Source organism: Ursus arctos, unplaced genomic scaffold (assembly GCF_023065955.2).
Source record: "Ursus arctos isolate Adak ecotype North America unplaced genomic scaffold, UrsArc2.0 scaffold_7, whole genome shotgun sequence".
NCBI lineage: Eukaryota > Metazoa > Chordata > Mammalia > Carnivora > Ursidae > Ursus > Ursus arctos.
The window spans coordinates 6,804,671-6,817,390 of NW_026623089.1; the positions used below are offsets into that span (position 1 = coordinate 6,804,671).

Genomic DNA, 12,720 nt, shown 5'->3' on the forward strand with positions numbered 1-12,720 from the left:
GCCTTGGGGCCTCGGCCAGGAAGTATCTGCCAGGCGCTCAGAATTCAGTTAATCCTGCGTTCATTCCCACACGTGAGGCTCCAGGAGGAATACAGTCAGAAGGGGCCACTTCCTTGTCCACGCAGAGCTCACAGTCTGGAGAGACGGCTACACTTGTTTTTTAAGGAAGCTATTAGACTTTGGGGTTCTTTTTTTTGTAAAAATGACTCTGAATTTAATTGTCCAAGGTAAAATGTCATTTCAAAAGACCTGTTTTTAAGGTTTTATTTATTTGACAGAGCACAAGCTAGGGGAGCGGCAGGCAGAGGGAGGAGCAGGCTTCCCGCTGAGCAGGGAGCCCTACATGGGATTCAGTCCCAGGGCCCTGGGATCATGACCTGAGCCGAAGGCAGATGCTTAACTGATAGAGCCCCCCAGGCGCCCCCAAGAGACCAGTCTTTTTTATAGTGGTTTATAGTTGACAGTTGTGTTCAGATGTGTTCTAAGCACAGCTTACCAACCCTGTGTTCAGATGGCGAAGACGAGGGGCTCAGAGGAAGAGTATGCAGACGCCTCTCGGGAGAGAGAGCTCCGTGTGTGTCCGTGCGCTTCCCTGTCTCCTGCTCACTGCTCTCTTGAGTAGTGCTAGAGAAGTCACTGCTGAGATTTCACCTGGGTACCACTTTCAGGGGGACCACAGGATTCAGACATAGCGTGGAGGGCGGGTGGACAGCTGAGTGGGGCCCTGGGGGAGTCTGGGCCCGTCTGGGCCTATATCCCATCCGTATCCTCAGACACTTCCTGCACTTGATGCTGGGGGCCCTGCCGAGATGGATCGAGAGGCCGGAGCCTGCCCCGGGCAAGAATTTGACCAGAAATCTGTGCGGCGTCTTCTGTGATGGCTGACCCACCTGCTGTACACATATTTGCACGTGCCAGACACCTGCTGTCAGATTGAGCAGTCTGAGCGGGATCCAGGGGTCTAGAGCTCCTGCACTGGCTTCACTCACAGTCCGGGGAGCTGTATATCCATGGGCAGCGTGCCCAGGGCCAAGTTCAGACCCGCCAGCTGTAAGTGGACCTTTTGAATGGAGTCCTCCGTTTTGATTTTTCTCTCGTGGTATCTGTCACCTGCTGGAAAGACTTCACTTTCTGGGGCTGTCATTCAAAGCATCATTTAGTGCCATACCGTTAGAATTTTCAGAGTGTTTGCTGATTTGCGTTTATTGAAACTAAATTCATTAGGATGATGTGAAAATAGTGCTCAACTGTTTACCAAATCGGATTCGTGTTTTTGATGTTTCAGTACATCATCTGTTCTCACTCAAATGTTGCAGAATTTGTTGGTAAAGTGTTATGCAGATGAAAATCCATATTTTAGTGGAGTGTTTTTTTTAATTCAAATGAGTTTGTAAGAATATTCTATCCAAGGTGCTTGATTTGCCATTTGAAGCGGAGCCTGTATGGATGTCAGGATACTGGAGGGAGGCTTGGTCTGTGAGAGTTGGCAGACCGGCTGGGTCTCAACACAGGTGCGGGTGCTGAGTCAGGCTGGTTGGAAACAGCCCCCCCTCCCCCAAGCTGGGTAAGCTCTGGCAAGTCACCCAACGCAACGTGGGTGCTGGGGCCCCCAGTCTGTGACATGGTGAGCTCTGTGCTTCTTCCTGGGTTGTTGAGAGACTTCAGCAGAAACACAGAAACACCGTTACTTCCTTGCTGTTCACCGTTTTCACCCTTCCGGGATTGAGCACTCACGAAATTGATTGCATGCCTTAGTTGAATGGACAGTGTTCTTTCTTCTTTCCTAGTGGCTTATGAAATAATGCTGGGTATCAGGTTTGATGGTATCTTAGACCTGATGGACATGGAAGCATTTTGCAGACTTGAAAGTGTTAGGGTTGGGCCTTTTCCAGTAAAACTTAAACTTTGTAAGTCGATCAGTGGAAGTCGAGCTGCGACCAGACTTCCTCTTCAAGGCCCTGGTGGCGTGGCCCCAGGAAAATCGAAGAGATGCGTTTCTAGGGTTGGCACCCCTTTTCAGGTTTGGTCCCATGGTCCTATAACCTTGGATTCTTGTGCGCAGAGAACCAGAGGCCTGTATTGCTTCCAAAATAAGCCTGTCCTGAGGCCGAGGTGGCAGGTGCGTGTGGTGGAGATGACCAGCTGTCCACTGCAGTCCCTGGTGGGGACTGAATGCTGGACTGGCTGCCTGGCCCCCACCGGGGCATCTCCCCGAAGCCCCAGGACTCTTCCTGCCAGTGGAGTCCTGATTGGAATAGGTGTCCCTTCCCGGCAGAAGTAGTTCAGAAACAAGTGTGCTTTACCCACTTTTTCTTTTTTCACCCTTGACTGTCCAGCAGAAGATGACCTGGCATCCTGGGTCCCTGAATCTCCCTGTGAAGAGTTGCCCATGGTCAGGAACACTGGTCTTTGTGTTGTCCGGGCTCCAGAAATAAGCTTGTGCTGTGTTGAGTGGATACTCAGTTCTGGGTTTGTGGAAGCAGCGTGAATGTAACTAATACCCTAGTTGGGGAAATTACCTTGATGTTCATCCAGGCCAACCCTGCGTCACACTCTGCCTCGATGAGAAGGTGGTCCCTTCTCCCGATCACCAGCCACCTCATGTCCATTTATGTGCTTCGTCCTGGAGAGTTTGTCTCCCACCCCCATCTTGTTTGCCGCTGGGATGGGGGGTGTACCCTCTAGGCTGTGAGTCCCTGAGGGTGGGCATCCTTGCAAGGCTCCCTGCCTCACACCTGCCAAATGCTGTCCACCCCAGTGCTTTGGGGTGCAGCCAGGTGGCCCTGAGAGTGGATTGTCAGTGCTGGGAGAAGTCCAGAATGAAGTCTAGGTGATGAAACTGTAGCGGGGACATGGTATGGGGTGGTGGCCATGAAAAGGTGCCTCTCTGATATCTTCTGCTTCTGGGAATGGAATCCACTGGTGGCCCCAACTGCTGTGTTCTGTATCTGGTATCCAGCTCGGCACTCACGGAGCTTCGGCTCCCACGGGCTGCCCCCAGCTGGGGCCTGAACATGGCAGGGATGCCAGGCCTGCCTGCCTGCCTTTCTGCCTTTTTTTTTTTTTTTTTTTTTTTAAGATTTATTTATCTGAGATGGTGGGGTGGGGGTAGGGGAAGTGCAGAGGGAGAGGAAGAGCAAGAGAATCTCAAGCAGACTCCCTGCTGAATGTGAAGCCCAACACAGGCCTCGGTCTCACAACCCTGAGATCATGACTTGAGCTGAAATGACCAGCTGGACACCCAACCGACTGAGCCACCCCCGCTTCCCAGGCCTTTCCTGTAAGACTGGGCCGAGTGCCTGAGCATTCCCCTCTGGCCTTGAACTGCACGACAGGTAGAGATTGTCCCGCCTGGACTCCTTCCTTCCCTGACTTCCTCTGCAGGAGTCTGGACCTGATTCTCCCTCTGGCTCCCTTTTCATGTTCCCCCAGAAGCCTCTTGCATAGCTCATCTTGTCTGGCCTTGTTTTTGGAGGACCCAAACTCTTAAAACACGCATCGAACTTTAAAAGGTAAAAGGGACAGTGCCCAGGAATTTCTTTTCTTTTTTTTTTTTTAAAGATTTTATTTATTTATTTGACAGAGACAGAGACAGCCAGCGAGAGAGGGAACACAAGCAAGGGGAGTGGGAGAGGAAGAAGCAGGCTCATAGCAGAGGAGCCTGATGTGGGGCTCGATCCCAGAACGCCGGGATCACGCCCTGAGCTGAAGGCAGACGCTTAACCGCTGTGCCACCCAGGCGTCCCTGCCCAGGAATTTCTTCTAGTTTGGGCAGCAAGCCATTCTTCCTCTCCCGGTGCAGTTTGCCTGACTCTTAAAATGCCTGTGCTCGGTGATTCCAGGCGCAGCCCAGGTCTGAGCACTAGGATTCGGTTCTGTTACCCTTGCCTCACTGTTCATGCCTCTCACGTGGGCTTGTATTGTCCTTTGCCCGCCATCTGGGTGAAGAGTGCAGAATGAAAGTGGAACGGGTGGGCTTTCAGAGGGTCCCCGTGCTCTAACTGCCCCCCCCAACTTGTGTGCATTTTCTACAATTAATCCTTTAAAAGCCTCTTGAGTGATACAAGAGGCTGGTTACGTCCAGCTCACGTGTGACCTGTGCTGGGGACACACCTTGAGATGAGGAATCTCAACTTTGATAGGACGTGGCTCTTCTCAACAATAGCTGTGTTACCGCCTTGCGGCATTTACGTGTTTCCAAATGGGCCCCAAATGGCTTTGTGGGGCTATTCGTGCCCCCCTGTGCTGCCCCTGAAAAGGCTTGGGGGGGGGAGGCAAAACCCTGCTGACTGCTCTTGGGGTTCCCCTTGCCTCCCTCGAGACACCAGCACTCACACAGTGCAGGCGTGCCCCCTTGACGCTGTGTTGGGACAGTGGCTCTTTTCCTGGTCCGGGACCTCCTGTTTTCTCAGCCCGCATGAGCACACGGTCCTAAGCAAGCCCCGGCCTCGCCTCCTTGGATTCAGAAGTCTGTGCGTGGGCAGAGTGGATGTTCCTTGGTTGCAGGCTGTTCCCACACTTGGATTTAGGGTGGACGTCCTACCCGGGCTGCCTGGATTCCCGCTCTTGGTGGGGAAATGGCCCCTGTCTCTCAGGGTCCTGCGGGCCTCATTCCAGACGACCCAGGACTTCATGGCTTGACACGGGTGAAAGTCTCCCCACGTGGACGCGGTTCTGCAGTGAACACACGTGCCCGTTCCCACCCGGGTGCTAACGCGCCCTCCTGCCCTCTGCCCATCAGCCCGTCTTTCACTTGGCGGCGCTTCTTGGCTACCTTTCCGGATTCTGCTCACCTTTACCCCGGAGTCCCTCAGCGTGCCTCTCATCACCTGACCTGGACTTGCTGGTGGTTCCTCTTTGTTTTGTTTTTGGTGAAACTTAGGGGAGGTGTTCGGGGGGTGGGGGCGTGCGGTACAAGGAAATGCATAGATGCGAAGGGTACCAGTCACTTCGTTGGCAAATGCACACACCTGTGCATTTCAAGATCTAGAACACGGCATTGCCCCAGAAATTTCCCTCCTGGCCCTTTCCAGGCAGTCCCCACTCCTGTCTGTCTCCTCACCTCAGGCAGCCCCAACCCCGCATGATTAATTTTGCGTGTTCGTGAAACCAGTACTGTAGGACATACCCAGATGCGTATGAGTAATGCATTCGTGTCCATTACGTGCCTTTCTGCAAAAGCCTTTGCTAATTCAACATGATGTTTTTGAGCTACTTGAATGTTTTAGCCTGGGTCGGTCCCCTGTTCCTTCTTCGTGGCTGTGTAGGGTTCCATCGTAGGAATCTGCCACACTGTTTACCCATTTGCCTGTGGGTGGCCGCTTGGGCTCTTTCCAGCTTTAGGCTGTTCTGAGTAAAGCTGCCAGGGATCATTCTTGCGCTTGTCTTTTTATGGACCTTCATTTTCATTTCTCTTGGGTAAATTCCTAGAAATGGAATTACTGGTCATAGAATAGGTATATTGTTTAGTTTTCTAAAGCAGTTAGGAAATTTTATAGTGCTACCCATCACGTAGGGAAACGGAGCTGTTTTTTAAACCATTTAACAGAAGGTTGGCATTCTGCTGGGGGTGGTGAGGTGGGTAGGGGGCATCCTCCTCTCCCTTGGCCCCTCCACGAACAAGACGATGCAGAGTCTGTACCGTTTGCTCCGCTGGGAGCGGCCTGGGGAGTTCACTCGCTCTGAACAAGTGGGCATGCCCTCTTTATTTAGCGGGGGCCTGCTTGTCTTGGCTTTCCCTGGATACTCAGAACAGTCATTGATAGCCCCTCTCACGGCTCTCCCTTGCTCTGTGGTCTCCCCTCCCTGCCAGATACTGGGCTCTTCAATGAAGCGTGAGGGTCAAGGTCTTCTAGTTCCTGGTTCTTCACATCTGTGCCTTCCTATTTGCATTTCTGACTGTCAGCAGTTGATTTCTGGAGCCCACTGATAAGTCACATAGTAGCACGTGCATTTCTAGTCTTTTTCAGTGTGAAGATACTGGTTAAGGGGGTGTTTGGGACCCCTCCGTGCAGATCTGCTACCTTGTGAGCTGAGCCCTGCAAAAACCCAGCAATCTGGGTGTGCTGGCTTCACTGGCCCCGGGGAAGCTTCTCCAAGTTTTTCCTGGGGCCAGTACATTTGAAGACCTGGTTTATAGGGCTACTGATGTGTCCTTGAGTGGATTCCATTTGCTTATTTATATCCTACCTCTTTCGAGAAACTACTTTGAGGATTCAAGGAAATAGGCTGCTGTAAGAGGGGATGAGATTGGGGAAGGGCCAGAGTTGATTAAAAAAAAAAAATGCAAATACAGCAACCATAAATTTCAGGACAGTTGGCCGTGAACAGCTCTCTCTGAGTTTAGGGAGACACCGTGTGCCCTTGAGCTGATCACAGAGAAATGCTCCGTTACAGGGAGTGGTGTACAGGGGATAAAAAGTTACCATTAACCACGGTCTGGTAGCACGTGTCAAACCGCTGCTTATACCTGGGTCCACCGGAGAAAGTCAGAAGCATGCTGAGGGACAATTTAGAGGGGGCTGTTCTGTGAGGAGCCCTAGTTCTAAAGTGGTCATTTGATTTGGAATGGAATTTAAAATACTTCAAGGACGAGGCCAGTTGATACCGACCAGCTGAACTGGACTAGGTCATTCTCGCTTCCAAAAAAAGATACCGAATCTGCTGGGCATCGGGTAGGTGTTTTAGAGAGGACGGTCAGGAGTTTTACTTTCTGCCCCGGAACTGGTGTATAGGGTAACATTGGGGTTACTCGCCCATCTGTCAGACGTAGAGGTGGACAAATGTAGAGGCTAGCCTGGCCGGAAGAAGGAACTCCCAAGTGGTAGGACGACGATGAGGGGGGCGAGCTGAGTTTGCGGGGCAGGTGGGACATGCAGATGGGTGGGTGTGAGGTGCACGTGGAGCTCCCGGGGGAGATCGGCCGGAGGAGATTGACTTGGGAGCATCTGAAAGGGAGTTCAGGCAGAGGGGCAGTCTCTCCTTCCATGCCTGCTTCTCCAGCACCGGCATTCCGTTCTTGTTCCCCGTTGGAACTCCTTGAAGACAAGGTCGGGTTTCATTTATCTTCAAGTCCGCCTCTCTTTTTTTTTTTTTTTTTTTTAAAGATTTTATTTATTTATTCGACAGAGATAGAGACAGCCAGCGAGAGAGGGAACACAAGCAGGGGGAGTGGGAGAGGAAGAAGCAGGCTCATAGTGGAAGAGCCTGATGTGGGGCTCAATCCCATAACGCCGGGATCACGCCCTGAGCCGAAGGCAGACGCTTAACCGCTGTGCCACCCAGGCGCCCCTAAGTCCGCCTCTCTTAATAGTACCTGCTTCTCCATTGGTGCAGTATCCGAGTGCATGGGGGGGGTGTATGTGGTGGGGGGGTGGGGTCTACCAGATGGGAAGCTAGATGGCAGCTGAGAAAGGGCTGTTGGTTTTGACCATCAGGAGTCTACACCAGCTTTTTTGAATGTATATGTTACTGTATATATGGAAATAAGTCTGCATAGCTGTGTATGTACTGGTGGTGGGGGGAGGTGATAGGAAGGAAAGCTTGACTGCAAGTCTCATATAAAGCAATGGTGGAGCCCCAGGGAGTTGACTGGGGGGAACTGGGCTGATCATTTCTGTGGGCGAGGCGTGGGGAGACAGGAGGGCGAGTGGTGTTAACTGGGAAGGCTTCGTCTGAGGAGGAGGCTGGGGTGCAGGAACCGCGCAGAAGGGCCAGTGTGGCCAAAAGGAACAAAATCATTTTACTGAATGACGGCCCCACTGAGTGTTTCAGTCCACCCGTGTGTTCTAGCTTCCCCGTTGACACCACGGGTCAGGTTGTGGGGTCTGGCCCCATGGGTGGTGTTTCTTAACCCTTCTTGTCTGTGCTGTGGGGCCGGAGTTTGCTGCCCAGTGAACAGAACTTTACCTGCGTCCAAAGAGAAGGAGAAATCCCCTTTGCAGTAACTTCCCCTTCCACACTCTTGATTTCTGTCAAGCGCTGGGCGCTTCAGAATGACTCGAGAACACTTTAATATTCACGATCGCCTGTTTTAAATGGAATTAGAACTTGAGTCAGAGCGTCTTGGTGCGTCTGGGTGGCACTCCTCTCCCGTACCTGTGAGAAGATGCTTTCCGAGCGGCAAGGTGACTTGCCCAGGGTCACACGGTTGGACAAGGCAAGAAGGTACCCACAGGAGGGATTCCAAACTACAGCCCCGATTTGGGCTGTGGTTGTCAGGAGTGTTGCAGTCACCCTGGTCCTCTCCCAGACTGCCCACTGCACTGCAGTCTGTTTGGAAGGCTCCCCTGGCCTCTTGCTTACCGCACCCCAGCCCCCATCAGCTTTCCTTTCCCAGGAAGGAGACACCTGTTGAGGTGTTGGGCTGGGCTCTCTCCTGTTCGGTGTTCTGTTTGGCTTTCAGACCCTCTGCCTTGACGCTTCTTCAGATGTTCTTAGGACCCTCTTGCAGCGTTGGTCGTGGGGGGCTGACTTGCCCACGCCTCCTCATATTTGGATGAGTTACCAAGAGATTGGCAGTGAAATCTCCCAAAGTCTTAGGACAGACTCTGAGAGCTCCCTGCTCCTTTTGCTGTCATCCCTGCTGTGGCTGCAAGACTATTGGGGTGTCGGGGTTCAGCAGTCAGGGAGCGCTTGCATCCCCTTTGGACACTTGGTATGCGACATGCTTGTTACCCATGCTTAGCGGACTTGAAGTCCTTGTCCGTTTTCTTTCTGAGCACTTGCTGTTTGCCAGGTACTCGGGAGGCAGGGGCGAACCAGGCTTCGTTTTGCTTATGTTCCCGTGGAGAAGATGCTGCTCACATTGGCTTTTTACAGAAATGACACTTGCTACCTTACTAAAATAACGGAGACACGGACCACACTTGCTCCCTTCAGAGTTCCCCGGTTGACGTTGACAAGGTTTACATTCTTTAACCTGAGGAGGGGAGGGCTGGAGTGGAACGCCAGTCTGTATCACTAACGTTTCAGAAGAAAGCTGTATCTGTGCTCTATGTTTAAATATAGCACGGTGTTTGCTACTGAGTTGGAGAATAAGCAATTGAATATGTAGGTCATTGACTTAGGAGAATGAGTGCGGAGTTTTCTTTGCGTCTGATTTAACACTGTCTTACAATTGGGCCGTTGATGCCATGTCAAAATTGGGTTACACAGAGTTCAGCAAGGTATCCGGGAGGAAAACTGTAGGAATCACAGGAAGATATCTTTGCCCCCTTAAGGCATTAGGGGCGTGACTTGGTGCTGGGCCCTGTGGTTTGCAGCCAGCCACGGGGGCACTAACCGTGCTGGGGTAGTATGGGGAGGGACGGAGGGACAGGCCGGGTGCCACGCTCCTGAGCAAGTCCATCAGGAACGGGGGCACGAAGGCTGTACTTAATCAGGATAAATGCCAGCGGTGTGTTTTAATACGTGCTTGATTCCGAAGCGCTGCTTGGAATTGCATATTTAAAAGGAAACTGCCATCCCCTTTTGAAGGTATGTGACATTTAAAAGATCTGTAGCAGAAGGTAGGTTTGACAGCTTCGAATTATATTTGAAGGAGTTTTTCTTTTAAGAACGAAAATGATTGCTTCTATTTTAAATGTCATCACAAAGGCATAAACACGTTTAATCAAATTATATATTTAATTTATGTAGAATGTAATTTTTATTTCTGTGGAAGACTTACTGGTTATTTCTTCAGCCCCTTTGAAGCTGGGCAGTGTTGGGAGATTTGAAAACATTCAGCTTTTTGAGTAAGTGGCTATTTAAGGGTTTCTAGAAGCAGGAAAAAAATAGCACTATTATTGAAATCCTTCTCAGCCGTACACTATATCTAATGGCACATTTTGGGGAGAGGGAGATGTTTTTGTTACTGTCTCCGGGAGACATTAAAGATAAACTCCCATTGAAAGAATCGAAAAAAGTGCAGCCCTGAAGACAATAAAGGCAGAAACAGCGGAGACACTCCTGTAATTTTCTTCCTTGGGTTCTTTGAATCAGCAGGGAGTTACCGGCGAGCATGAGGAGTGAGTATGCCAGCTCTCCTTAAAAGGGAGGCGGCGGGGGATCTGGGAGGACAGACAGAATGCCACAAAAGACCTTTAGGTTGATACAGTGTGATTAAGTTTTGTCCCAGAAGCCTGCTTGGAAAAGCAGGAATGTCGCTGTGGGTCCACGCAGGCAGGTGGCTCCCCTGACCCCGGTGACCTGCTGGGACACTTCAGCTCCAGAACTTTCTTTGAGCGAGCTGGGTGTTGGAAAGTGGCCAGCCCAGTGTACAACCGTGTATATCAGCCAGGGACGGTCTTGGCCTGTTCCAGCCTGTTGCCTGTGGTTTCGATTTAGCCAGGCTGGGTCAGGGAGGCCTGGATTTAGTTCCCCGCCAGGGTACCCACTCACCCGGCACAGACCAGCTCCAGGGGCTGATTTTTCTCTACTGTTCTTCCCAGGGCTGCTCAGCCAGGGAGGGCGCCCTCTGTCACATGTGACCTGGGGAGCCCCCGGTGTCCACAGCAGCTGGGAGAGAGAAACCGGTCAGTTGTGCCTGGTCCCAGGAAGGAACTTACATAGCAAGCATCTTTGCCGACTGCCCTGGAGAAGGTCAGGGTTCAGGAGCTGGGAGCTCTGGCTCTTGAGAAAGGAGGCTGGGCTCACGGCCCCCGGTAGTGTGTAAATCGTATTCATAGGGTTTGGCTCCTCGTGGCTCCTTCTTGTAAACACAGCAATCCACAAAAGAAAGGAGTTACCCTATCTATGGTCAACATGAGCTCAACTAAACCAAAAAAAACAAAACAGAATAAACCTGGTGGTTATTTTTGTAATTAGACTATTTTGAAGTAATCCTCAAATCCCATGTAGTTGTAATCATACCCTATCTAGTCTTCCCCAATGGTAACATCTTGCAAAACAATAGTAACAGTGAACACAACCAGGAAATTGATATTGATGCGTCCCCAGATAGCCTTCAGATTTCCCCAGCATTTACGTGTTGGTTTGGGGGGGGGGGTGTTTACTTCTGTGCAGTGGCACCACAAAGGGTCGGTTCCCGCGTGGCCCACTGTGGTCAAGATGCAGAACAGTTCCACGGCCCCAGGATCTCCCCTGTTGTCCACTGACAGCCACACCCCCTTCAGGTGGCCAAGACCTGGCTGGCTCAGGGAATGTTCGAGGCTTGGAGTGTCCTGCCCTCTTCCTAGTCCCTCCCCCTGAGAACCACGAATCTGTTTTCTCATCTGATTTTGTCACGTAAGGATGTTAACATACGTGGAGTCAGAATACGTGGCTACGTGGCCTTAGGGGATTGAATTTTTTCACAGCGTGATTCCCTTTGAGATTTCATTTAAGTTGTTTCGTGTATCCCTGGTTTGTTCCCTTTTTCTGATGAGGAATATTCCGTCCCAAAGATTTCTGACCCAATCTTAGGCAGAAGTGGGTAAGAAGAAACCCACTGTGGGGACCTGAGTTCTGAAGCTCCCCCCTGCCCCTGCCCAGTTGCTCGATGTCAGGAGAGCTGGGCATCACGGGCCTCCCCTTTGCTCACCCCCTGTCTGCGTGACTGGCCATGCGGGGACGCGCGAGTGGCTTCTGCCATGTTGGCTCGGCTGGTTTGAGAAACCAGCAGGAAGAGCTGCCTTCCCCTTGGGAGTTTTGTTCATCTGTGATGTGTGCTTTCGCGTCGTGCTCGTTGACTGCAGGGTGTGAAGACACCGAACTTGGGATAAGGGATCATGGAATTTTGAGGTTTTGTGTTCCTAGCAGTCACGTGGTGATAGTAGCGACACGTGGGGCTCAGGCTTGCTGCACGAAGGAGGGGAAGGCAGCGTCCATGGGGCTTCAGGGGTCTGTGTGGAGACCCTGGGTGACTTTGGCGTGCTTTCATGACAACTGTAAACGCGCATGTCCTGGGAACCTGATTTCAGAGGGACACGTTTGAGCTGCCGTCCCTTCAGGAAGCACAGGTGCGCTGCGTGGTACACATAGGTGTGTGTGTGTGTGTGTGTGTGTGTGTGTGTGTGTATGTGTGTATGAATGTGTATGTATTTACACGTTCATCTTGTAAGGGAGGACAGCACTGAGGGATTACTGCCCCCGTGACCATCCGTGCTAAAAGGTTGTCTGTACTTTCAAAATTAATGAAACGCAACTGAGTAATTAGGTGTGTGTGGAAGGGAGTTCAGGATTCCCAGGGTTATTTACCTGCTGTATATGAATCGACAGGTAATATTTACGTGCTCCTTCGGGGCTCCTTTGTTCCTTTTCCTGGATAAGACTGTTGGGCCAGCCTCGCTGCTGGTTGTAGGTGACGCTGCTTGGATGCTGCTTGATCCGGTGCCTGGGAGGCACCTGCACTGAAAAAAAACAAAACAAAAAACCCCACCTGGTGCTTGGGATGGGGTCACGCAACTGGAGGAGGGGTTCCCGGCCTGGGCTGGTGTTTGGATTTTCTTTCCTGGTCCTGGATTCCTCTGGGTTAAGAGGGACTGGCATCTGTATCAGGGATCGTGCGACTGGGTGGTCTGAGCCGGGGTCACAGGTGAAGAGCCTGTCCCGTCTGTTTCGGGGCTTTCCACAACTGCCAGGTGTTCCGAGGGCGTGTTGGGGTGGGGAGTGGAAAGGACCAAGCCAGGCTCCATTCTGCCTTTGTCTCTGGTGGGCCAGGTGATCTGGGTCTCGGTTTTCCTTCGAGAAGATCTCCTCTGACTCTGATTTATTCTTGAAAATAAAACTTGTTGCCGC

General features: G+C 51.6%; 1 protein-coding gene across 8 annotated transcripts in view; it reads left to right on the plus strand.

The window, feature by feature from the left end:
• CTBP2 (C-terminal binding protein 2) overlaps positions 1–12,720 on the plus strand; it is a 158,003-nt gene that overhangs the window by 27,143 nt on the left and 118,140 nt on the right. Inside the window, exon 1 of one of the 8 annotated variants that reach the window (XM_044382242.3) lies at positions 7,664–9,477. The exons of the other annotated variants lie outside the window; for them this stretch is intronic. The gene's annotated coding sequence lies outside the window, so the exon portion shown is untranslated. Of the gene's footprint in view, positions 1–7,663; positions 9,478–12,720 lie in introns of those variants that run through there. 8 annotated transcript variants of the gene reach the window in all.